Genomic DNA, 27314 nt, shown 5'->3' on the forward strand with positions numbered 1-27314 from the left:
AAAGAATCCATACAAATAGGGTGAAAGGAGCTAAAGAATTATAATTGTGAACCATAGCAATGGAATTCTGAGTGGGAGAGCACTATCAGTGATCTTAAAGACAAACTTGTCAACAACCAGTAAAGTGGCAGAAGAAAAGAGAAATCAAAGAATAGAAGAGAGGAGGCTGGAGTGATAGTACAGCCGGCAAAGCACTTGCCTTGCATGCAGCCCATGTGGATTCAACTCCCGGCACCACAGATCGCCCCCTTGATTGATATCAGGAAGAAGCCCTAAGCATAGCTAGAAATGGCCCAAAAGATGATGTTGGTGATGATGCTGATAATGGAAGTTACTGAATTATAAGCATATCAGGAGAAGAAAAAGAGAAAGGGGGAGAATGACTTGTGGAAGAGAGATATTAGTCCAGAACTTCCCCCCAATAACTGGAGAGGTTTCTGCACAGATTCAAGGGGCCCAAGGAGTACCAAACAAAAAGATTCAAACAGAACAACACCGAGACACATTATAATCAAAGTGACAATAACCAGAAAGACAAACCACTTTGAGCCTTGTGAGAGAAGAACCACCTCCAATAGAAGGAAAATAATGTCTGAATCACAACATATTTCTCATATATAAAACAAGAAAGAGTGAAATAACATATTCAAAATACTGAATAGAAAAAGATTTACAAGGAGCCAGAGTGATAACCACAGTGGGTTTGGCGCTTGTCTTCTATGTGGCCAACCTGGGTTTGATTGCTGACACCCCATTTGGTCCCTTGAATTCCCCAAAAGTGATCATAATGTAAGGCCATGAGTAAGCCCTGAGAACAGCTGGGTGTGACCCAAATACCAGATGTTTAAAAAAAAAAAACCCTTTTAACCAAGAGTCCACTACCCTGCAAAACTGCCGTTTACATTTGAAGGATTAAAAACCTTCTCAGACAAACAAAATCTAGTGACATTTGCTGTAACTAGCCATCCCTGTAAAAATTACTGAAAAACCTCCTGTGAAAAAACAAATGGCCAGTTGCAAAAACAGGCAGACCCCCATATAAAGAAAAATTGCAATACGGCCCTTGATATCAATAATCTCTTTCATTGTAATGGACTAAACTCTCCCATCAAAAGGCATAGAGTGATTGGGTAGGTCAAGAAACAAAATCCATCTATTTGGGCTTATAGGAAACACACCTAAACTTACAGGATAAACAGACTCAGAGTGAAATGAGGAAAAACAATCATACAAGCCAATGGTATACTAACAAAAAAAAAGATAGGGACAGCCATACTTATATTAGACCAAATAGCATTCAATCTAAAGAAAGTAATTAGAGAAAGGGATAGACACTACTTATTAAGGGAACAACAGATGAAGAAGAAATGATTCTTATCAACATAAGTACCTAATGGAAGGTCGGCAAAGTTTATAAAATGTCTGCTCACAGAACTAGAGAAACACTAATGGAAACCCAATAGCAGCAGGAGACATCAAACATTCCATTTTCACCATTAGGCAGATTAACCAGACCAAATATCTCTAAAGATATAAGAACCCTAAATGAGGAGTTAAAATAGCACTGTAGCACTGTCTTCCTGTTGTTCATCGATTTGCTCAAGTGGGCACCAGTAATGTCTCACAACAAATTGTGAGACTTGTTGTTACTGTTTTTGGCATATTGAATATATCACGGGTAGCTTGCCAAGCTCTGCTGTGCGGGCGGGATACTCTTGGAATCTTGCTTGGAATCTCTCCGAGAAGGGCAGAGGAATCAAACCAGGGTTGACCACATGCAAGGCAAACGCCCTACCTGCTGTGCTATCGCTCCAACCCAAGAAGTTAGAATAATTGGAATGAATTGAAGGGCCTTCCCTTATCAAAAAACTGAACACATATATGAATATTCTTGTGCCCGTTGAATATTCTCCAGGATAGATCATATACTAAGATATAAGTCATGCATAAATTTGAGTATAGAAATCATACAAGCACCCTCTCAGGCCACAATGCTGTGAAGATAGAAATCAACCATAAAAAGAAAATGGGGGGATACTTCAACACTGCGAGCTGAACAGAACTCTGCTCAATAACAACTGGACACAAGAGAAAATTAAAAGATTCCTGAATGAGAATGAAGAAACAGACTATCAGAATCTGTCAGACAAAGAAAAGCTATATTGAGGGAGAAATTCAAAACAATACATGCCTACATTACGGATGAAGGAAAAAGCTCAAATCAGCAGCCTACACATCTTACACCTAGAGATGGAGCAACAAATGAATCCCAAAAATAGTACAAGGAAAGGAAGTAATAAAAATTAGGCCAGAGACCAGAGATATAGTGCAGTAGGTGAAGCACTCGCCTTGAGGTGACCGGCATCCCATATGATCCCCTGAGCCCCTCCAGAAGTGGTTCAGTTCCTGGCACCCCATGTGGTCTCCTGAGCCCCCTCCAGGAATGATCCCTGAGCATAGAGCCAGGATTAAGCCCTGAGCACTGTCAAGTGTGGCTCCAAAACAAAACACAACAAAATACAACAAAAAAAGGGAATAGAAATCACTGGTAGAGAAACCAAGAAAGCAACACAGTCAATAAAACAAGGAGCTACAAGGGACTACTGTAAGGTAAGACAAACCCCACAAACACAACAATCCTCTAAAGAAAGACGACACAAAACCCTATGACTATACTCTCTCTCTATCTCTCTCTCTTTCTCTCTCTCAGTGTCAGTGGTCTAAATGCACCAGTTGAGAGACACGGGGTGACAAAATGGATTAAAAAATTGAAGCCAGCATTCTGCTGCCTACAAGAAACACATTTGAATAGTCAAAACAACAAAGATTCAAAGTCAAAGGCTGGAAAACAATAATTTAAGCAAGCAACTCCTTTCGACCAGGGTGGCCATACTAGTATCTGATGCGATATATTTCAGGCTGGAAAAGGTTAGAAGAGACAGCGAAGGTCATTTCTTAATCTAAGAATCCATATATTAGGAAGAAATTAACTCTTAAGTGTATATGTATCCAATGAGGGACAAGCAAAATACTTAAAAATACTGCTAATGGATTTACCAAGAAGGACATTGGTAGCAGCATAATAGCAGTTGGAGATTTCAACACCATTTTGTCACCCCTTGATAGATGAATAAGACTAAAACTCAGCAAAGAAATACTGGCTTTGAAGGATGAAACGGAAGAGAGGGGTCTAGTAGAATATACAGGGCTTTTCATCCCCAAATACATATTCTTCCAGTGCAACTGGGACATTCTCCAAAATAGATCACATCCTGGGCCACAAACATATCTCTGTAAAATTAAGAGGACAGAAATTGTATCAACTATCTCTTCAGATCATGATGCACTGAAAATAGAAGTCAGTCATATACAGAAAAAAAATAAAGTACCTGAAAATTGAACAACTTGCTACTAAACAACTGGTGAGTTAGAGAGGAAGCCGAAGGGGAAACCAGAAGATTCTTGAAAAGAAATGAATATGAAGGCACAGGCTAACAGAACTTGTGGGGCAGCAAACGCAGTGTTAAGAGGAAAGTGTATAGCTCTGAAAGCATTCATCAGGAAGGAAGAAAGGGCCCACAGAAATAGCTTGACTTCACAGTGTAAGATCTTGGGAAATGACTAACAAGAGGAGCCCAAACCAAAAGGGAGGGAAGGAAATAATAAAACTTTGAGCAGAAATTAACAAACTTGAATCCCAAAACAATAAAAAAAATCAATGAAACCAAGAACTGGTTCTTTGGAAAAAATAAACAAAATCTATAACCACTAGAACTCCTCACCAAAGAGAGAGAGAGAGAGAACCCTTAAACTGAATCAGAAATGAAAGAGGGAACATCCCAACAGAAACCACAGAAATTCAAAGGATCATCGGAGATTACTTTGAGAATCCTTAACCACAAAACAAGTTAACTTAAAAGAAATGGATAAATTCCTGGATTCCTATAACCTTCCAAGGCTCAACCAACAAGATTTGGAATACCTGAACAGACCTATTATTATTAAGGACATTGAAATATTAATTGGAAGTCTTCTCCAAAACAAAAATCCAGGCCTAGATGGATTCACTAGTGAATTCTTTCAAATCTTTAGAGAGGACCTACTGCCAATCCTTTTCAAGTTTTTCCAGGAAATTGAAGAAACAGAAACACTCCCAAATACTTTCTTTGAGGCAAATATTACCCTGACACCAAAAGCAGACAGAAACACCACAAAAAAAGAGATAGAGAGAATTACAGGCTGATATCCCTGATGAACACAGATGCAAAGATCCTCAACAAAATTCTAGCAAATATAATCCAACAACTCACCAAAAAGATTATGCACTATGGCCAAGTAGGATTTGTCTCAAGGATGCAAGGATTGTATAACATTTGCAAATCAATCAACATAATACACCAAATCAGTAAAAAAACATATGATTTTATCAATAGATGCAGAGAAAACATTTGACAAGATCCAGCACCCATTCATGATAAAAAAAAAAAAACACTCAACAAAATGGGAGTTGAAGTAGCATTCCTCAATATACTCAAAGCCATCTACCACAAGCTCACAGCAAGCATTATTCTCAATGAGGAAAGACTAAAAGCCTTCCCTCTAAGATCAGGCACAAGACAAGGTTGCCCACTCTCACCTCTTCTATTCAATATAGTACTGGAAGTACTTGCCATAGCAGTTAGGCAAGAAAAAGATATCAGTTGCATCCAGATAGTAAAGGAAGAAGTCAAGTTTTCACTATTTTCAGATGGCATGATACTATACTTCAAAGATCCTAAAGGCTACCCATAAAAGCTTAGAAACAATAGATCTGTATAGTAAAGTGGCAGGTTAAACAATCGATACCCCAAAGTTCATGACTTTCCTATATACCAATAGTGAAAGAGAAGAAAGATGTTTAAAATAAAACAATTGTTTCCAACTGTACCTTAGAAAATCAAGTACCATGAAATCGGTTTAAAGAGGTGAAGGACCTCTACAAAGAAAACCACAAAACACTATTTCAAAATAAAAGAGAACACAAGGAAATGGAAACACATCCACTGCTCATGGATTGGGAGGATTAACTTTGTTAAAATGTCAATGCTCCCCAAAGCATTATAAAGATTCAACATAGCCCCTATAATGATCCACTCATGACATTTTTCATAGAAATATATCAACACTCCTGAAATTCATGTAGAACAGTAAATCTTCATGAATAGCTAAAGGAATCCCTGGGGAAAAGATAGAAGGCATCACCTTCCCCAATTTCAAACTAGTAATTAAAATAGCATGATATTGAAATAAAGACAGACTGGCAGATAGAAGAATAGAATTGAATATCCTGACACAAACCCTCAAATATAGGATTATTTGATCTTTGTTAAATGATCAAGAAATATAAAATGGATGAAGGAAAGCCTCTTCAACAAGTGGTGCTTGGAAAATTGGGCAGCTACATGTTAAAAAAAATGAACTCAGATCTCTGACAGCATTTACAAAAAGTCAAATCAAAATGGATTAAAGACGCAATATCAGATTTGAATCCATGAGGTACATGGAGGAAAATAAAGGCAGAAACCTCCATAACATTGAAGCTAAAGGCATCTTCAAAGATGAAACACCACTGACCAAGCAAGTTGGAGTAAAGATAAACAAATGGGACTACATTAAACTAAGAAGCTTCTACACCTCAAAAGAAACAGTAACCAAGATACAAAGATATACCACAGAAAGGAAAAAATTTATTTATCTAATACCCATATGCTAAGGAGTTAATATCCAAGATGTATACAACGCTGTTAGAATTTTACAAGAAAGAAACTTCCAAAAAAGCAGAGAAGAAATAAACAGAAACTTCCTCAAAGAAGAAATTCAAATGGCCAATAGGCACTGAAAAAATACTATACACATTAATCATCAGGTAGATGTAAATCAAAGCAATGAGATATCATCTCAGCCACAGAAACTGGCACACATCCAAAAGAACAAGAGCAACCAGTGCTGGTGTGGATGCAGGCAGAATAGGACTCTCATTCATAGTTGGTAGGAATGTCGACTGGTCCGTCCTTATTGGAAAACAATATTGACGTTCCTCAGAAAACTAGAAAATGAGTTCCCATTTGATCCAGCAATACCACTTCTGGGAATATACCCTGGGGGCCCAAAAACACTCAGCAGAAACCTTTCTGCACTTCTATGTTCAATGCAGCACAATTCACAATAGCCAGAATCTGGAAACAACCCTAGTACCCTTTAAAAAGATGATTGGATAAAGAAACTATGGTATATCTACACAATGGAATACTATGCAGCCGCAAAGAAAAATGAAGTTATGAGATTTACTTATAAGCGAGTAGACATGGAGAGCATCATGCTTAGTGAAATGAGTCAGAGGAAGAGGGACAGATATAGAATGACTGCAATTATTTTTGGGACATAAAAATAAACATAGTATGAGACTAATGTCCAAGGACAGGAAAAACGGGGGCCCGGTGGACTAGTCCACAGTTGGAAGCCTGCAACAAAGGGGGGGAGCAGTGAAGGGGAGAGCAGCTAGGATTGAGAAGGGACCACTATGACAATGATAGTTGGAAATGATCACTCTGGACAAGAACTGAGTGTTGAAAGTAGGTAAAGGGATATACATGATAACTTTTAGCTTCTGTTGCAGATCATAATGCCCGAAAGGAGAGAGACAGAGAGAAAAAAGAGAGGGAGGGAGAGAGAAAAGTGCTTGACAGGAGTAGTGGTGGGAGGGAAACTGGGAGACTGGTGTGTGAAATGTACGCTGGTGAAGTGACCAGTGATGGAACATTGTATGACTGAAACCCATCATGAACAACCTTGTAACAGTGTATCTCTCAGCGATTCCATTTTTAAAAATTAAAAATAAATTTTTTGCTTTTTGGGTCACACCCAGCAACGCTCAGGAGTTACTCCTGGCTCATGCACTCAGGAATTGCTCCTGGCAGCGCTCGGAGGACCATATGGGATGCTGGGAATTGAACCTGTGTTGGCCATGTTGGCTGCGTGCAAGGCAAACGCCCTACCCGTTGTGCTATCACTTCAGCGGGTAGGGCGTCTGCCTTGCACGCAGCCAACATGGCTGACCCGAGTTCGATTCCTCCGCCCCTCTCGGAGAGCCTGGCAAGCTACCGAGAGTATTGGATATGCCAGACACAGTAACAACAAAGTCTCCAATGGAGACGTTACTGGGCCCGCTCGAGCAAATCGACGATGAACGGGAGGGCCTTTACTTACTTTACTTAAAAATAAATTTAAAATAATAATAAGACCAGGAACAAGCTCTTTAAAAAAAATAAGCTGGGAATAAACCCCAAGCATGGCCAACTCTGGCCCCCAGTTTTCTAAATAGAAAATGATTCTTTGGAGATTCCACTTGGCTTCCATGTGTCTGTCCCTGGGGTACCAGCTGAGGGCTACGCAGGCCAAGGCTGTTGATGTGGCATGCGTCTTCACTTGGGGCTGGATCCTGGCAGCCACGTGGATGCATGAAGACTCGGGTATCTCAGGTATCTCTGAGGATGCTTCTGTCTGCGCAAGACCTTGCAGGGTTCCTGGAACCCCTATTGGTGTTCAGGTGATGATTATTTCCTCTTTGTTCAGGCTCAGGATACTTGTACTTTCTCGGGTGTGTGTGTGTGTGTATGTGAGTGTGTGTGTGTGTGTGTGTGTGTGTGTGTGTGTGTATGAGTGAGTGTGTCTGTGTCTTTGTGACATTAAAGAGGCTTGGAACTTACTGCTGTAATATCTGGAGACAGACTGCCAATGTTCAGGTCCCAGTGCCCGTGTTCAGGTTCCACTGCCACAGTTCATGAATTACATAACTCCCCCCAACACACACACACACACACACACACACACACACACACACACACACACAAACTCACTCATCACCACCACCACCACTTCCTCTTTCTATCTTCCTTTTTTTTGTTTGACTTTTTGGCTTTTGGGGTCACACCAGGGGTTACTCCTGGCTCTGCACTCAGGAATTGCTCCTGGCAGTGCTCAGGGGATGCTGTAGGGGATGCTGAGAATCGAACCCAGGCTGACCACGTGCAAGGCAAACGCCCTACCCTTTGTGCTGTCGCTCCAGCCAGCCCCTCTTTCTACCTTTCTTTGCAAGAAAGTTGTCCATAGTATTTTTGGGGTGCTAAGAGAACAGTCATAATTTGGGACTTTCCCATGTGATGAGCCTGTTTTCTGGTCTCCCCTATTAACCATATACAGTCCAGGACCTCTAAGCAGTGGAACTCCCCTATCCTTCCTTCAGAGCGTCATCCACATTTAGTTTCATGTTGTTGAGGCGAGATTATTTCACGGTATAAAACTTCCTAGCATGTTATCTAGAGGCATACTTAAATACTGTTTTGAAAGAAATAAGAATTAAACTGAATCTTCCCCCAAATCAATCATTAGCGTTTAATGTGCCCATGATGAAGTACTAGTGAAACAGAGTTTTAAATTAAAGTGCATGCCCCTGAGCATTGCACCTTGCCCCCCAGCCTGAGTGAACTTGCACCATCAAGTCTGGGTTGGCAGAATATCCCTGGGAGTGGCACAGGGCCCCCCAGAACATTGCTGAGTGGGTCTTCCCCCCCCCCCCCGAGAAAAGATGACCCATGGAAAGATGCTATCTTCCCAATGGAATGAGTCGAAGGAAGCACTTAGCAAAAACATATTTATTGATTATATTCCATGGAAAATGGTAAATGTTGGATTGAGATAGTACAGTGGTGAGGGCACAGCACAGGGTCCCTTGGGCACAGCTGGATGGTGCTCCAGAAGTCCCCAGCACTGCATTGAGTCACTGGCCTTGTTGGCTGAGAATCACTAGGAGAGCCCCCAGACCTTTTCCATACCACTTACTGCACCCACTACCCCCACCAATTTTTTTTATTTAAATTAAAATAGAACTGCAGTTCCCAATGGAGATAAGAAAATAGCTCCTTGATACCCCCTACATTGGAGAGTCTGGGAGCACAAACATTTGAAGCATTCAGCAAAATGCCATTGTTTATTCAAGAGCGTTTGTGAGCCTGCCTGAAAGGTGGGGGGGCACTGGGGGAGACCTAGGGCCATTCAAACCCCACTTTCCATGGTTCTGGAGTGCATGCTCCAAGGCCAGAGGGAAGCAGGGATACAGCTAATGGAGAGTGCCCCCAGCCCTCCAAAAACCATCAGCAAGGTGCAGAATCTCGTTTTTGCTCTTCTTCTTCTTCCTCCTCCTCTTCCTCCTCCTCCTCCTCCTTCTCCTCCTCCTCTTTCTCCCTCCTTCTTTTCCCTCCTTCTCCCTCCTTCTTCTCTCTCCTTCTTCTCTCTCTTTCATGCGTGTGGGGCACTTCCCTGTTTTCCTAAGAGTGAGCCCATCCTGATGCCACATGGACGCTGACCTGCAGGCTGCCTGGCCAGCCAGCATCCCAGCTGAGTCCAGGGCTCCCCCTACAAGGCACTTCCAGTGGCCCAGAAAGATTTTTAAGTAAAGACCTTTTTTTTTTTTTTGGTTAATAAAGACGTTTTCAATGTGAGGTTTCAAGAGGTTCTGAAGCGGACATGGTTATTTTGCTGAGGCCATTATGGTTCCCAACCAGAGTCCCGCCATGCAGGTGAGCATTTTTCTAGTAATAAAAAAGGTTAGCTTTTTCAAGGCAACAAAACTGGCCACAAAAATATATATTTCAGGGGCTGGAGTACAGCAGGTAGGGCATTGTCCCCCGAGCACCACCAGGAGTAATTCCTGAGAGCAGAGCCAGGAGTAACCCCTGAGCATCACCGGGTATGACCTCAAAAGCAATATATATATAATATATATTTCATTTCAGCTCAAAGTATCCTCAGCTTTGAATTATTTGTACCATTTACAAGTTTCTGGTTTCTGGAGTTGGACAGTTTCCCTCTAGACAGAGGTGGCACTAGCCAGTCATTGCCACAGTCCAGATCTGGGGTCTGGCAGGACCCCACGCTTGTTTCCTGTCCCTTCCTGCTGGTCACTTTTCCAAGCAGAGTCCTCAGGGTCCCTGTGTCCTCTGAGACCAGTGCTGCATGGACTCCGTGGATTTCCTCACCCACTTTTCCTCAGTCCATTCTTTCTGCTCTGACACAGGATGATTGTAGAGAGAAATGCATTCTGTGCATCCCAAATGAAAACTCAGAGCATCTTTTCCAAGAAAGGCAGTGACTGATGGTAGGTGGTTATTATGGTGCGATTAGCACATGGCAGTACTTCAGACTGATAGAGGCTTAGTAATCTTTTTCAGGTTTCTTCTCCCAAGAAACTTGCACTTAACTCTGACTTTTCACTTCTTCGCCTCTTGCAACCAACCACCAAGTTTCAAGACTGTCTCCTCTACCTTTGCACCAGGCACCCACTTTGGCTCTTTGCCTCCTGCTCAGCCCCCAGTGTAGTGCTCGGCAAATAGTGGTTAAGTTCTGGTTGAATGGAGAAATGAATTTGGCATTCACAGCTGCCGGCTAAGTAAGCCATGTTTCTTTGAAGTCATGGAGTCTGACTTCCTCCTATTTAAATTTTCGGTATAAGCAATCATAGTGGTTATTGCGGCGGTGATTGTGTTGCTGAGATGGTGAGGGTGACATCAAGCATAAATATTTTGGTCACCCTCTCCGTGAAATGTCTCTCCTTTCTCCATTCCCTGGATTCCACACTGTCCTGAAAGATCTCTTCCCACCTCTCATCCCAGTAAAATGGGCAGGAGAGATGTACAGACACAGGACAAGTGCACCCTGATGAGCTTCCAACTAACATGTAAGGAGTCAGCTCCACGTTGATTCGTGCAGATCCCAGCCAGCAGGTGTGTGAGCCTCTCAGACAAGTGTGAGCCCTGCAGCCAAGGATATGGGAAACCCCTAGTGCATACAGCAAATGAGGAAAGGGTGGGGGGTATTTAAAATGAAGAAGGGCTGGAATGATAGATAGTACAGCAACTAGGGTGTTTGCCTTGCATGCAGCCGGACTTGGGTTGGATCCCCGGGATTCCATATGGTCACCAGAACCCTGCCAGGAGTGACCCCTGAGCACAGAGCCAGGAGAAAGCACAGGGTGTGGGCACAAAAAAATAAATAAGTATCAAACAGAGAGTCCAGGAGGCAAGGCACTTGTCTTGCACATGGTCAACTCTGGTTCAATCCCTGGTACCCCATATTGGTACCCTGAGCCCCACCACGAGTCATCCTTGTGCACAGAGTTAGGAGTAAGTCCTGAGCACTGCAGTAAGGCCTACCAAACCAAAAAATAAAGATGTAAAATTTTTAAACTAAATTAATCACTGTATCACTGTCACTGTATCACTTTCCTCCCATTGTTCATCGATTTGCTAGAGCCAGTAACGTCTCCATTTGTCCCTGCCCTGAGATTTTAGCAGCCTCTCCTTACTCACTCATCCTTCCCAACGGTGCTATATTGGAGGCTCTTTCAGAGTTAGGGGAATGAGACTGTTATTGTTACTGTTTTTGGCATATCAAATACACCAGAGCTTGCCAGGCTCTGCCATGCAGGTGGGATACTCTCCGTAGCTTGCCGGGCTCTCCGAGAGGGATAGAGAATGTACATAAGAGAATACAAGCAAGTATGTTAAAACCAAACAATGTGTGCTGCTTTAGGTACATCAGTGGGCTAGACTATAAGAGGTGACGCACTTCTGGGAGCTTTGTTTTATAGTCTCTGAATCTTGGCTGTTGATGGGATTAGATGGCGGCGGGGGTGGGGGGGCAGGGGGGAGGCAGTTTGTGGGTGTGACTGCCGAGCTACTAGAAAACGGGAGATCTAGAAAACGGTGGAGGGGACCAAGTCCCAATCCGAGCAGGCCTGGAGATCTCAGCCCCGGGTCCCTCATACTTGGGTTCCTCTGCCGGTTCCCTCATGCATGAGGCTCGTCTGAGTGTGTGGAGGGTGTCCTTGAGCATGGCTGTGGCTGGGTTCTGGAGGTTTTTGGCTGCTGGGGTTCTGCTTGGGGCAGGGAGGCCCCTCCCGTTGATCGTCGATTTGCTCGAGCGGGCCCAGTAACGTCTCCATTGGAGACTTTGTTGTTACTGTGTCTGGCATATCCAATACTCTCGGTAGCTTGCCGGGCTCTCTGAGAGGGACGGAGGAATCGAACTCGGGTCGACCATGTTGGCCGCTTATAAGGCGAACGCCCTACCCGCTGTGCTGTCGCTCCAGCCCTTGGGGCAGGGAGATAAAACCAAATTAAAAAAATTAGATGGGAGAGACAGTTGCTGCCTAAAATGCCCACGTTTACATGGTAGGTAGAATTTTAGACGTGTGTGTGCAGAGACAGGGTTGAGGGGAGGCAGAGGGGCTGCCTGGCTGGTCCCAGTGAGACCAGGACAGGGTTAGGGACCTGCCTTGGAGAAACTGGCATGCTCATTGAAGAGGAGCCACTGTGACGGAAAGGGGTCATCTCAGGGCCTCCCCCCACAACACAGAGGAAAGGAGGAACCGGAGGCCTGGGAGGGGAACTCCGCTCCCCAGCCTCACCCACCTGCCGGCGAGGGACCAGCCCCAAGCACCACCGCCATGGCAGAGAGCGCCGGAAATAGCTTCTCTAACTTGCTCTTTCATCCATCTAGGTTTTCCTCAAGGGGGCTATTTTAGGTGTCCTTATGTTTTTGTTACTAAAGTGAATCTAATTTGTAGCCTGTGCCCATGTGGGGACGTGGAGTGTCCCCAAAATAAAAACAGCAATTCCAGAAGGCCGCTCCATCCTCTGCGTTCTACCCACGGCTCCGCTCATTCCCCGCAGACCTGGCCACAGCCTCAGCCACCGGCTGCTCTATGGGAGAGATCCGGACTGTCCACCTTCCCTCGTCTGCATGGCCACAGGGACCAGAAAAGCACCCAGGAGGGAAGGGAGGCTGCTGGGGGCTGCTCAGGGGGCTGCCCTTTGTGTCCTCTGTCCCCTGGTCGACCCTCTGCACTTGCAAACTCGGCTGAGCCCAGGTGGCACAAAGCCAGCAGCTTCCTTACATTTTTGTGTGACCAGTAGTGGCCCGGCCTGGCCTGGACGCCCACCCACACAGGGGATGGGCTTGTCCTCACCTTTCCATTGCAAGTGAGACTTTGAGGTGGCCCCAGCCTCCTCGCCTCTAGTACTGCTGGGGACACTATTTACGCAGGCTGGTGAGCGTGCAGGCAGCCTTTTCGGCGGTGGCGCCGAACCCTTTTGATGCCACAGAAATTACAGGTTTGGGCTTAGCCAGCCGGATGGGAAAAGCAGGAGCTGCCCCATGCAGAGGGCACTGCCCAGGCCCCTCCTGTTTGACGTGATTCTTGGCGGCACTCCTAACGCGTCCTGTTTCAGAAGTTCTTGCCGCTCTGGCCTCCTGACGTCTGGGCAGTGCGAAATGTCACTATTTTTTTCTCCAGGCCACGCCCCGTCTGACAGATCAATACGCAGTGTTTCTCCCTCCTCAGATCTAGCAACGGGGACGGAGAGATTTTTGTCCTGTTTGTCTCACAATGGTGACATTACTGGTGCCCGCTCAAGCAAATCGATGAACAATGGGAGGACAGTGCTACAACAGTGCTTGTCTCCTATCAGTCTTCTCTGTCAGTGACGTATGGGGGTCCCACCGTTCTCCTCTGAGGGTAAGACCCCACGGGTTGGGCCCTGTTCCCTCACTTCTAGGATCTCAGGAACTGTCTCTGTTGAAGTGATGGCTTGGCTCTCATCCAGTGAGTGCAGGGCACTGGCGGAGACACGGGCCAAGTGCTTGCTCTGATGCCGGGTGCCACCATAGGAGGGGAGAGCAGGAGCTGCCCCAGGTGCCCCCCTGAGCTTGCAGCCTGTGTAGACTGGAGGTCATGCCTCTGGCAGCCTGGCTCAGGGCAGCAGTGTCTTCGCTTGCACTTTTGCTCCCGCTCCTGCCCTTTGTCAAAACCTGTTCATTGCGTGCCTGTAACTGTTGAGGTGGTGGAGACAGGGACCTACTGTGTTGGGTTCTTCAGGTGGTGATTGGAGAAACAAAATGGCCACTGTGGGGTGGGGTGGCCGGAGAGCTGGTACAGCTGGGAAGGCGCTTGCCTTGCACGTGACATGACTGGTCAGCGCTCCATCCACAGCACTGCATGCAGTCCCCGAGCACTGAGTCAGGGGTAATCCCTGTGTACCGCCGGGTGTAGCCCCAAGAAGAGAGGAAATGAGTCTGGAGCATGAAGTTGAATCTGTATGTTCTGCCCAGAGCTCCTGAGCAGAGCCCCTGCAGCTCAGGACTTCATCGTCAGGGCTTCATGTGGTAGCTAGAGAGGAAGGAGAGTGCGGGAGATAGAAATCTAGGCTGAACATGGTTGACGCTACAAAACTGCCTCCGGAATTTGACAAAACCCTGATGCAGTTCCAGGAAGCCAATAGTCTTCTTACAGAGGGTCCCATGCAGAGGCCCCTTGGGAAAATCACCACAGATGTACCCAAGTGTGGTCTACCCACTATCAGTTGCGTGGGGGCCATTTTTCAGTGTCCTCTTGTGAGAAAACAGATAGTAGAACTCCTGCTAAGAAGTTAGAGCACAGTTTCTTGTATGGTAACTCAAAAAGCCCCATTGCAGTTAGATGACACAAATACTATTATCCCTCTGTTCTGTTAACTGAAATCCAAAGACATTTACCTTGCTAACAATCACGAAACGAACATGAGATGGGGACGGCATCCAGCAGCCAGTGTCCTGCCCTGCAGCCAGATGGATCCCAGACAGGAAAGTGGATCTCAAATAGCATAATGGATCCCAAACAGCAGAATGGATCTCAAACAGCAGGATAGATCCTATGCAGGAGAATGGATCCCAAATAGCAGAATGGATCCCAGACAGCGGAGTGAATCCCATGCTGGAGAATGGATCCCAAACAGCAGAATGGATCTCAAACAGGATAGATCCTCTGCAGGAGAATGGATACCAAACAGGAGCATGGATCCCATCCATACATCAGAATAGATCCCACATGGGTGAATAGACACCATGCTGATGGATGGGTGCTGGACTGAAGAATAGATCCCATACAGATGGATGGGTCCCACACAGGAGAAAGGATCCCACGCAGGAGAATAGATTCTGTACAGGACAATGGATTCTGCACAAGAGGATGGATCCTGTATAGGAGGATGGATCTCATGTACGTGAATAGATTCCATACAAGAGAATGGATGTCATACAGGTGAATAGATCCCATACAGAAGAGTGGATACTATGTAGGTGAGTGGATCCCATATAGGAGGGTTGATCTCAGGCAGATCAATGGATCCTGTTAGGAGAATGGATCCCATATAAGTGCACGAATGCTGTCCAGGAGAAGGGGTGCCCTCCCGGTGAGTGGATCCCACAGGGAGAATGAGAATGCACTGGCATTCAGTGGAACAGCTGACTAGGAGAAACGCAGCCTCACCCTATAGCAGTCATAGTCGAATCGAGAGCTCACAGATGACTTGCTGCTTTTTTTTTTTTTTTTTTTTGCTTTTTGGGCCACACCCAGCGATGCTCAGTGGTTCCTCCTGGCTCTGCACTCAGGAATTACTCCTGGCTGTGCTTGGGGAAACCATATGGGATGGCAGGGGTCGAACCCGAGTTGGCCGTGTGCAAGGCAAACGCCCTGTCTGCTGTACTATCGTTCTGTCCCCAACTTGCAGACTATTTCTCCGGCTTTTTTCTGTAACATAGAGGGTCAAAGAGGAGAAGGGACCTGCGGGCATTGCAGGAAGCTGAAGAGCAGGGCTGCGGCTCCCCTGCCCACTCCACTTCCCCCCTGTGCCAGCCGTGCCTGCCCAGGTGGACGGCTGTGCTGCCCAAGCCCATCTGCTTCTCGTCATTGGTCTTTCGAGGAAGGAGTGAATTCCCAAGCAGATGCCCTGAATGGCTACTTCCTAATGAAGCTGCATTTTAGGGCAGCCAGTTGGAAGTCCTCACTTAGAGAAGATCACAGACACGGTGAGGGGAGGTGCCAGGGTTCGAGGTAGCCAGCTGCAGAAAACAGCCCTCACCGCAGCCTCGACTACCTGCCACACCCCTCCCCCCCACTCCAGGTGCAGTCTGGCTTCCAAATTGCCAATCCCTCGTACCCAAGAATTTTCCATGGAAACATTCCTCCGGAGAAAATATCTTACATTAGACTTTTGTGTGTACACGCACACATGAACATGTGTGCGCACACTCACACACACACACACACGCACGCACGCACGTTGCATTTGAAGAAACATAGGCTAGAGCTAACCATGCCATCTGGGCAAGGCAAGCCAAGGGAATGAAATATTTACTGACTTCATTACTTCCCTGCTGATTTAGATACATACAAATATCCACACCTCTTACCTCATCCCCAAAAGTATTTCGGTGACTTGTAGAGAGGCACACGGTACACCTGGAAATAAACTTTGTAAATAATGAGACAGGCCGGGCAAAGCAAAAGGCTCAGAGGAGGGTTAGTACACAAAAAGGAAGTTTTGGAAAAAATAATCCCATAGAACTGCTCCAAGAAGGTGGGAGAGACAGCCTAGTAGGTAGGGCACTTGCCTTCCACACCAACTGGGCTTGACCCCGGCACCACATACAGCCCCCTGAGCATCACCAGGCATGACCTTTGAGCACTCCTCCCAAAATAATAAAGGTGCTGTTTTGTGCTTAGCGTCACTGAGGCAGCTTCCTGCTGTCCTAGGGTTTCTCTGCCGAGTGAATCCCCTGATGCATGGTAAGGAGCCCAGCTTTCCCACGAGTCTTCTCCACTGAAGCTGTGTCAGGCCTCTCCCCTGTGTGCGCTCTAGGCATCTTGCGGCGTGATTTGCTGCCGGACGTTCCTCCCCCCCCCCCCCCCCACCACCACCCATCTCTGCGTCCCCCAAGGTGTTTTGCCTGTTGTCAGTTGTTCTTCTCACTGAAGGCTTCCCCTCACTCACCGCTTTAATCGGGGTGATTTCCCGCATGCGTTTTCTGATGGACACCTCCTGGCCTTTCCTCCAAGGCTTTCTCATACTTACTGCACGGATAGGATGCGTGTGCCCAAGTGGCGTCCTGGTGAGGGTGAGGACACATGTTTCCCACGCGTGTTCCCATCAGAGGCTTCGTTCCTGGATGTGTTCTATGGTGTGTGGCAGATGGTGACTGACTCAGGGCTTCTCTGTCGTCGTCGCTGCTTCCATAGGGTATCTCTCCCCCGTGGCTCCTCTGGCGTCAGGCAGGCAGTGCCTCTCAGCCTCAGGCTTGCACCCCCTCACGTGCATGAGGAGGCCTTTCTCCTGCATGAGCTCAGTGTGACCACCAGGTTGACTGGGCACTGCGGCTCTCTCTCCCACGTGGATCCTCAGGCTCATAGTGAGCTGGGACTCACGACTGAGGGTTTTACATTCACTCCACAGGGGCTCTCCCCACCCCTGCATAACATAAACCCTTTGGTGCTTAAGAGAATAAGATTTGATATTCATGAAACTTACTGATGGATGGGTGTGTGTGTGTGTGTGTGTGTGTGTGTGTGTGAGAGAGAGAGTGTGTGTGACAGAATGTGTATGTGAGAGTGTGTGTGAGAGAGAGAGTGTGTGTATGTGAGAGAGACTGTATGTGTGAGAGAGTGTGTATGTGAGAGAGTGTGTGTGAGAGAGGGGGTGGAGAGAGAGAATGTGTGTGAGAAAGAGGGTATGTGTGTGTGAGAGAAAGTGTATGTGAGAGAGAGTGGGTGTGTGAGAGTGTGTGGGGGGGGGAAAGGGAGAGAGAAAGAGAGTGTGTGAGAGAGAGAAGGAGAGGGAGAGAGGGTGTGTGAGAGAAAGGGAGGGAGAGAGACACTCTTCATGGAGTCTTTGTCTAGAGGAAATGTGTGTGGCTCAGATGTGGTTTTCCAAATGACGGGAAAGGTGTATTTCCTCTCAATGCTTTCCAGCTCATCTTGATTTTTCTGGGGCTGTTTGTGGTGACCTTGTGGACAGTCTGTTGGGAAATGGTGGCCTTCGATCATCTGCAGCTCTTCTCTGGGCTCCAGCTGGTCCACGACTCCCCACGGGCCAACTGCTGTGGTCCTCTAGGCTTACATCCTTGCGTCATTGCTTCTGCCTGGAACACGGGGGCTACCCTCCCAGATGGGCCCCCTGGAGAGAGCCCCGGAGTGCAGCAGCATCCAACACAGAGCTGTCTGGAGCCTCGGCCCGTGTGTGGGACCCCGGGCTTGGCCGTGGGGCTCAGTCGTGAGTTGGGGGGGTGGGCGGGTCCGAGCACTGAGCAGGAGGTACCAGCGCTCTGTCCATGCCCATGCCAGGCGAAGGGGCTCAGTCGGTGAGCCCGAGATCCTGGGCATGACGTCCCCTGGGGTGCTCAGCTCTGCACCCCCGCCGGGTGCACTGCCCCAGGGATGGCTTCAGCCCCTCCCAACACCCATCTGTGTTGGCAGCTTCGCTGTGAAAGTCTCCCCGGAGTATATTGTCAGGGGCTCCTCTGCCCCCCTCACTCAGCTCCAGCAGCGTCCAAGATTTGGTCCTATTTGCTTCATCCCTTTCCTCTGCTAGAGTATTGTGGGGGGGGCTCTCAAGGCAGTGTTCTCTGTTCAGTGTATGGGCTCAAGGACGTGGCAGTTCAGGGATGTGGAAGGCCAGGGGCCAACAGGACCACCTCAGTGGTGCCCAGGAGCTTCAGAGCTAGACTCAGCTGTGCTTGGAGGCCGACGGGGTGTGGTGGGGGGAGTCAATGTCAAATCCAGATCCTAGTACATGTACCACATAAATTTTGGGACAGATTCTAAGGATGGTGTCACTTTATCTTGTGTATCCAGAATCCGGGACATCACACAGAAGCAGCAGCAAAGACATGCTGATGAAATTAAGGAGGGAGGCCACACCCAGCAGTGCTCAGAGCCAACTCCTGGCTCCTTGCTCAGGGATCACTCCTGGCAGTTCTCAGAGGGCCATCTGGGGTCCCAGGAACTGAACCTGTGTCAGCCATGTATGTGGAAGATAACCTACCCACTGTACTATCTCTCTGGCCCCTAAGGATTATCTCTGTCAAGTAATCCCTGCTTCTCAGGAACTCCTCAACCATCTTTCAATCCCCACAAACAGCCGATGTGTCTGATTCGGGATCCAGACATTCTTGCATCTGGTGGCCGTGACCCTTCCGTCCTTGGCCGTTTCTGAGAGGTGGACCCTTGCTGACTCTTCATGGCAGGCTGCCCGCTATTGACTTCCAGCAGGAACCAGGCCAAACTGTTCTTTGGAAGGTGCCCCCTCCTGTGTGTATCTGCGAAGAGAGGGCCGACCTCTCCCTCTGACTTCCCTTCTCCCTTTGTTGTCTCAATTGCTCACTTGAGACCCTTCCTCTGCCTCTCTACTTTGTGTCCTTGTCACATACCTCAGATGACAGAGTTGGCTTCTTAAAAGGTGAGACCCCGTCTGACCCAACTCTGTGCTTTCTATGTGGCATCTAGCTCGTTGTATGCACTTAGAGTCTTATCCACTGGAATTATCTGGAATGTGTCTTGATTATTCTTCCTGCCGGAGGGTAAACCCAAGGGGAAGACATTCATATCAGGAATTACGTTACCGGAGAAACCTCAGTTATGTGGTCACTGTTTCCTAATTTGCACGACTAGAATTTACCACCTAATTCAAAGTGACACATTCATCTCGCTGCGATTCTTAGAATTTAGAGCCTTATTAAGAGACTCGATTGGCATCATTACTACTTTATAATCTGTTGCATAAAAAAATAAGATTTCTTTGCTTTTTCACATACTATAATTAAAAACTAAAATCTTAAAACTGAACCCAGATCATTTGAGGTCACTAGCAGCTTTTGAAGTCATTTCCAAGTCCCCCCATGTTGTCTCTGAAGCCACATAGAAGTGATTCCAGAAATAACTGCATTGTACATTCAGCGTGCAAACTGGGTCACTTGGTGATGCTTCTGATCAGGGGAATTTAATTTTGCTTCAGAGTTCAGAAGTCAGACTAAAAGAGTGACTATCGCACACGATCACATGGATGCTTTGTTGTTGATAACCAACTGCAATCCAGGCTTTAATAAGTAAAAGGGAGTGGAAGAAACTTCAAAAGGTTGCATGATAAATGTTTTTGACAATGTGTCAGCTGAACATTAAACAGGAACTTTGTAAATCCTCTCATTCTAAATGGTTTAAATGGAAAGTTTTAAGCGTCTTCTTTCATAAGTATTGGCTTGAGATATCAGTGTATCCTGAAGAAAACAGTGAAGAGAGGAAGGGGGAGGGGGAGGGAGGGAGGGAGGGAGGAAAGGAAGGAAGGAAGGAAGGAAGGAAGGAAGGAAGGAAGGAAGGAAGGAGAGAAAGAAAGAAAGAAAGAAAGAAAGAAAGAAAGAAAGAAAGAAAGAAAGAAAGGAAGGAAGAAAGAGAGAGAGAGAAAGAGAGAAAGGAAAGAGAGAAAGAAAGAGAGAGAGAGAAAGAAAGAGAAAGAAAGAAAGAAAGAAAGAAAGAAAGAAAGAAAGAAAGAAAGAAGGAAAGAAAAAGGGAGGGAGGGAAGGAAAACTAAGAAATAAAAATAACACTTAATCCGGCAGATATCGTTTCTATCACTGCTGGAATATGGGGGTGCCCATAACAGCCTCATATAAGGTCCCCCATACCTATGCATTTTTCTGCGGCCGTTGATCAGGATGACTTCCTTTACAACCTGAGAGGACCATATATAAATAATACAGAAATACAAATAAATCGCTCACAGTGGCGCACCCCTGCAGCCACTCCCCGGACTGTATCACTACAGCCAGCAGTCAGGGATTCGATGCGTGATGGAGTGATGTGGGCAGTACTAGAGAAAGATGTGTGTAAGTTGAGTGTGTCAGCATTTCAGAGAGAACCTGCGCACAGTGGGGGAACTTCCTCACAGGGGCATCAGTTTCCTACCGAAGGGCCTAAAATGAAGTGGCTTACCCACTCAGGCAGTGGGGGCAGTGGGCGTCCCAGGCTGGGGAGGCTGGAAGTCTGACCACACCCGGCCCAGCTGAGACACACCCCACCCCCACCTCCACCTTAGAGCCTCTCTGCCATCTCTGCTGCCCCCTCACAGGACCCACTTCTACCTTAGCATCTCGCTCTTCTCTCAGATTGGACTAGGGGCCACTTCCTCTCCAGGATGACCTTAGGGATCCAGCTGATCTCTCTGGGGGCAGTAATTCTTCTGTAACTATGTCATCGACTCCACTTGTGACTTGCTCTTCTAACGGGGAGGTTATTGGTATCATCACACCTATTGAATCCATGACATTCAGACACTTGATTGTCCTGCTGATCAGCGTACCTTTTGCTCATTCACCTAAAGAATATCCTAAAACTGGGCTGGAGAGAGAGCACAGTGGGTAGGGCGTCTGCCTTGCATGCAGCCGAACCAAGTTCTATTCCCAGTATCCCATATGCACCCTCACCCCCCGAGCACCACCAGGGGTGATTTCTGAGTGCAGAGCCAGGAGTAACCCCTGTGCATCGCTGGATGTGGCCCAAAAAGCAATATATATATATATATATATATATATATATATATGTATTCTAAAACTGAACTCAGGTTATTTGGCACCATTGGAAGCACTCCTGAGAGTTGAGATCAAACTTTGGGTGGGTGTCCTGCACCCAGCAGTCCTACATGTGAACTTGAGGATCCTTTTGAGTATGACATTCGACAGACAAGCCTGGCACACAATATATACCCAGTGCACAGGGCTACTTGTATTAACTTATAAAGCAGACTAGAATGTTCTGGAAGTTGGCAGAGTGAAGCCTCCCCTGGCTGCTAGCTAACCACTGACCGGGCTGGGAGGAAAGGACAAGGCCGGCAGTGGTTGAAGGCCCCTGGAATTGGAATGGGAATGTTCCCCCCCCTCCAAGGTCCCTCAGGAGAGGGTGCACCTGAGAAGGACACCCCACAACAGCTGGAACCGTCACCCTGGGTGAAAAGCAGATATTTTTGTCTAGAGACAGAGTAAGAAGACATGTCATGTCGTTTGGGAGCAGGAGTGGAAGAAATCTGGAGACATCTTTAGGGCACACCCCAGCCCCTCTTCACTGAAAGGCAGCTCGGCCTGTGTGAAATTGGTTGTCACCTGGGACTGCTGTCACTGCAGCTCAAATGACTTCCCTTACTTCAGAGTCCCCTTGAGAAATGACCCCTCCAGAGCTGGCTGAAAAATCAAGTTGCCTCCAGGTAGCCGTCAGTTTCATGCTTTTATCTATTCTTATGGTCTGAGTAAATTAAAAAATTAATTGATAAAAAAAACACATTTATTTTAAAAATTAAAAACAGTTACAGTGGCTAAAAAAAAATGAAAAATCAAGTTGTACATGGGTCGTTAAACTCAACAGAAGTACATAGCCTTAACTGGGCATCGGGTAAACCCTAACAGCCAAAGCAGCGTGTGCAGAGAGGGCCACGTAATGATGGGCTGAGCAGTGGGTTGTTTTTTCACCTCGATTGGACGTGCTCTGCGGCAGGAACGAAGCTTGACTTCCGTTTCCATGGGGGAAAACTTCTGACGTGTTGGAGGGAAGGGGAAGGAGGACCCTGTGTATGTGTGTGTGTGTGTGTGGAGGGGGGGGGGGATGGCATTGTGAATGATTAACTCTAAGTAAGGAAATCGCAATGGAAATGGATGGCTTATGGGTGCTCAGGCAGAAACGGGTGGTCTGGGGTGCTGGAGCCGTTGGCTCTGTGTCCCGCGGAGACTGAGCCAGGGTCCCCGTGGTTTGCACACTGCCGAGGAGGAAGTGCCTCCCCCGAGCCCGCCAAGTCCGAGCGGTGGTTCTTGAACTTGATCCTAGATTTCCAGCACCCGAGATAAGAGCTTGTTCACAGGAGAAGCTCTCTGGAGTGGCAGGGCGGTGGGAGGAAACGTGCTCTGAACTTCCTGAGTGGAAACGCACCGGCTCCTTCAGCAGGAGGCGTGGGTAACAACGCCAGCCCCCTACCCACCCCCCACCCCCCACCCATCTCCTGTGATAGGGGCGCATTGGTGAAGATTCACCAGAAGGTTTTGCTTCCTGAGATCATCAAAGCCAGGGACAAATAGGAAAGGGATCCCATTCCCGGAACCTCTGCTCAGACCAGGAAAGTACTTTTTTCTCTTTTTTCTTTTTAAGGGCCATTTTGAGGAGTTTGTTTTGTTTTTGTTGGGAGGTGGGGGGGAACATCCAGCAGTACTCAGGGATTACTCCTGGGTCTGTGCTCATCTGGCAGGGCTCATGGAACCCTATTATGGGGTTATGGGGGTCGAACTCAGGTCAGCTGCTTGTGAAGCAAGCACCCTGCCCACTGTACCCTCTCTTGCCCCTTTTTGAGGGCTTTTAAGGGAAGCGGCTTAGGAATTTTAAGGTCCTGAAAATCAGTGAGAGGGCCTATGACAATCTCCCTGTTCTTTGGAGGAAACGCGGCTCATGGTTCCTACGTTGGTCCCCAGGCTTGTGCCTGTTGAGTGGTCCAGTTGCCTGGATGCTGCCGCCACGGCTTGCCCACTGACCCCAAGGGAAATTTCTAGATGGCGTTCGTTGCACTGGAAAGAAACTGTTTTATGTGAGCTTCTCCACTGGGTCCAAACCCCCCAAAAGAGCAGATCACGGCGGGAGTCTGGATACTTAAAGGTGCTCACCTAGAGTGTGAGAAGGGGAGAGAGAGGGAAAGGGAGGGAGGAAGGAGAGAAGGAGGGAAAGGAAGAACAGAGGTGGGAAGGGCAGGGCAGGGCAGGGAAGGGAAGGGGTGAGGGGAGATGTGGGAAGGCGACAAGAGGAGAGAGGAGAAGACAAAGGGAGAAAACCCAGAATCGTGAAGAGACCACCTTGAGGGACAGGAGAGATAGTACAGCAGGTAGGCGCTGGCCCTGCCCACAGCTGCCCTGGGCTCATTCTCCAGCACTGCTTCAGGTGCCCCACTACCCAGCATCCCTGAGAGCAATCCCTGAGCACGAGACAGGAGTAAGCCCAGAGCACTGCTGGGCGGGGGACAAAACCAAACAAGAACTTGAGAGGGCAGAGCCGGAGTAGCCCAGTCTGCTCTTGGCCCTAGACTCCGCCTCACCCTGACCTGTGGGTTAGGACTCAGCCTGGACGCTTCTAGAGGAAGTCATGTCTTTCGAAGAATCCGTCCCTGGCACGTTGGTTGAAGACTTGTCCTGTTGGTAGCAGGTTGAGGCTGCATGGGGGGAAAAAAAATGACAGCCATGGAGCGGTCTTGGCAAAGAACCCCACCTATCCAGACCCTAGAGTCAGTCTGCTAGCATCCCCTCCCCCAAGGGGGCTCAGAGTTCGGGGACCTTATCCTGCATCCTCTTTTGTTTAGAAGTGACTTTAGGGGCCAGAGGGACAGTACAGCGGATAGGGCATTTGCCTTGCATGCGGCCAACCCAGGTTCAATCTCCCATATCCCATATGGTCCCCTGAGCACCACCAGGAGCAATTCCTGAGTGCAGAGCCAGGAGTAACCCCTGAGCATCCCTGGGTGTGACCCAAAAAGAAAAAAAAAGTGACTTTATTTTAAATCTGACTTTGAAAGATCATGAGCTTCCATGGCCTCTGTCTTGCCTCTTCCAGTTAGCAGAAGGCCAGAGAGAAACTTTGGTCATTCCTGTGTCAACTCACATGTCAAAGAAAAGTGCACTGGTGGAGGTGCCAGACGGGTGCCAGAACACTGTATGACTAAAACCCAGTCGTCAGCAGCTTTGTAATGGGGTATCTCATGGTGATTCAATAAGCACTGTAGCACTGTTCTCCCGTTGTTCATCGAGTTGTTCGAGCGGGTCCAGTAACATCTCCATTGTGAGACTTGTTACTGTGTTTGGCATATCGAATACATCACGGGTAGATTGCCAGGCTCTGCCGTGCGGGTGAGATACTCTCGGTAGCTTGCCGGGCTCTCCGAGAGGGGCGGAGGAATCAAACCTGAGTCAGCCGGGTTGGCCGCATGCAAGGTAAATGCCCTCCTGATGTGCTATCGCTCCAGCCCTGGTGATTCAATAAAAGGAATTTAATTTTAAAAAAATTTTAAAAAGGTCACCAGGAAGGGGGCAGTACCGTCTGCACTCCAGCACCGTCCCAGAGACAGCAGCAGCTAATTTGAGAGGTGGCCTGCACCCTCCCCCCACCACACACACACACACACACACACACACACACACAACTGGAGGTCCCTTGGCTTGGTCACAGGGCGTGTGTTATTCCTGTTTGGTGGATAAAACCAATCAGAGGAAGATGGTTTCAATCAGATCTTATCGTGGGAACAGATATTTTAGGACCCCTAGTTTTGAAGTCCTAGAACATATTTTAAATGGGAAACAGACCATCGCCATTGAAAAAAAAAAGCAACCCGACATTTGGCTATATGCAGATTAGCACAGCAAAATATGTGTGTGTGCGCGCACACGTGTGTGTGCCTAAGTCTCCCAGTCTTGTTGACTGAAAGGCCCCAATATGAGCACCTCCTCCCCATCTCTCCACTTGACCTCCCAGAGAGGGGGGTCTCCTTCCACCCACTAAAAGAGGAGTGAATTGTTCACTCCTCTAAGAAGACTGAGCTGGTTCAGTCTTCTTAGAAGAAAGTAAATTCAGACCTCGGGAAAGGAGGAAGTGGCGGACTTTGCCATTCTAAGTCAGAAAAATCTTGATTTTTTTGTTGTTGGTTTTGTTTTTGTTTTGGAAATGATCAATGATCGCTCGGGCTAGGAGCTGCATGCAGAAAGGAGATAAAGGGACAAACTCAGTAACCTCTCAGTATCTGGGTTGCAGAGCACAGTGCCCAGAAGGGGTGGGGGGGGAGAGAGAGAAGGGAAAGAAGGAAAGTGCCTGCCATAGAGCCATAGACCCAGGCTGGGAAGGAAGGGGGGAGTGGAAAATGGGAGGGAAACTGGGGTCATTGGTGATGGGAAATGGTCACTGGCGGAGGGATAGGTGTTGGATCACTGTATGACTGAAACCCGTTCACGAACAGCTTTGTAACTGTAGCTCATGGTGATTCATTTAAAAAATTAAAATTGAACAAACAAAAACAGAGATTCTCAGGCCCAGACACTGGGGCATGGCTCCGAGGGGGAGCACACACCATTGCTCCATCCTCAGTATCATGGCCTGGCGGGGGGGGGGGGGGGGGGGGGTCAGGGATCAAACCCAAAGTCCTCACCTGCCCTTGAGGGGACTGGCTGGACCCTCATCCCCAGTCCTGTCCCTGCCCGTGTGGGTCCACACTGGCTTTGGTGGGTCCCTCTTGCAGACCCCCACACCACAGTCCCAGCCTGGAAGTTTCTGCAGGCTGCTCTGACCTCTCCTGCATCCCTGAGTCTGAGTGAAGTCCCTCACTATGTTGTTAGCGCACATGCACACCACACACACACACACACACACACACACACACACACACACTTCTGATTATTGGCACACACACACACACACACACACACACACATACAGCACAGCGGTAGGGCGTTTACCTTGCACGCAGCCAGCCAGGCCGAGCCGGGTTCTATTCCTCCGCCCCTCTCAGAGAGCCCGGCAAGCTACCAAGAGTATCTTGCCCGCACGACAAAGCCTGACAAACTACCCATTACATATTCAATATGCCAAACACAGTAACAACAAGTCTCACAATGGAGACATTCCTGGGCCCGCTCAAGCAAATTGATGAACAACGGGAGGACAGTGACAGTGACACACACACATACACTTACACACACATACACACCCTTCTGATTATTGGCCACTGTGGTTTCTGAGCTTCCCGATTCCCACTTTATCTCCAACGGCTTCTTAGCAACCCAAGAGTCCCCCTCTGTCCACCTCAGAGCACACCTGCCCTCTGGCTTAACAGAAGTGTGCTTTGGCTAGTGGTCATTTGCTCAGCTGGTCACAGGACCATTCACCATCCATCACGTCGATCCAGCTGAGCTGGTTCAGCATTGGGGATGGGAAGTCCATCTTGCAGTATCTCCATTCAACTATTGACCCGAACTGACTTTACACTTCATTGGTAGGCCTCTGGTTCTATGGCGGTGGGAAGAGACCTTTCTTTGAGGTTAACTTGGCAACTAGATTCATGTCTTTTATAATTTGGCCTTTCTTATATGAGACATTTTTTAAGTTGTTCGTGACTTGTTACATTCAGTATTCCAACATCAATCCCACCATCATTGTACCTTCCCACCATTATTGTTTCCAATTTTCCCAACCCCCTCTCAAGCCTGACCCTCTTGCAGGCCCTGAATAATTTATTTTATATCGCTTGTTATAATTTGCTAAAAATGATCAAAAAATACTTCCTTAGATGAAAGTGCATAAATATTGTTGTATCTCACCATGGGGCCATTAAGCCCTTGTAGAAGAGATTACT

At 47.5% G+C, this 27314-nt stretch overlaps 1 protein-coding gene across 2 annotated transcripts in view; it reads left to right on the plus strand.

The window, feature by feature from the left end:
* The window catches only part of CEP112 (centrosomal protein 112), a 468287-nt gene that overhangs the window by 402058 nt on the left and 38915 nt on the right, over positions 1 to 27314 (plus strand). The window lies entirely within an intron of this gene.

Source organism: Sorex fumeus, unplaced genomic scaffold, assembly GCF_029834395.1.
Source record: "Sorex fumeus unplaced genomic scaffold, SorFum_2.1 ptg000063l, whole genome shotgun sequence".
Lineage (NCBI taxonomy): Eukaryota > Metazoa > Chordata > Mammalia > Eulipotyphla > Soricidae > Sorex > Sorex fumeus.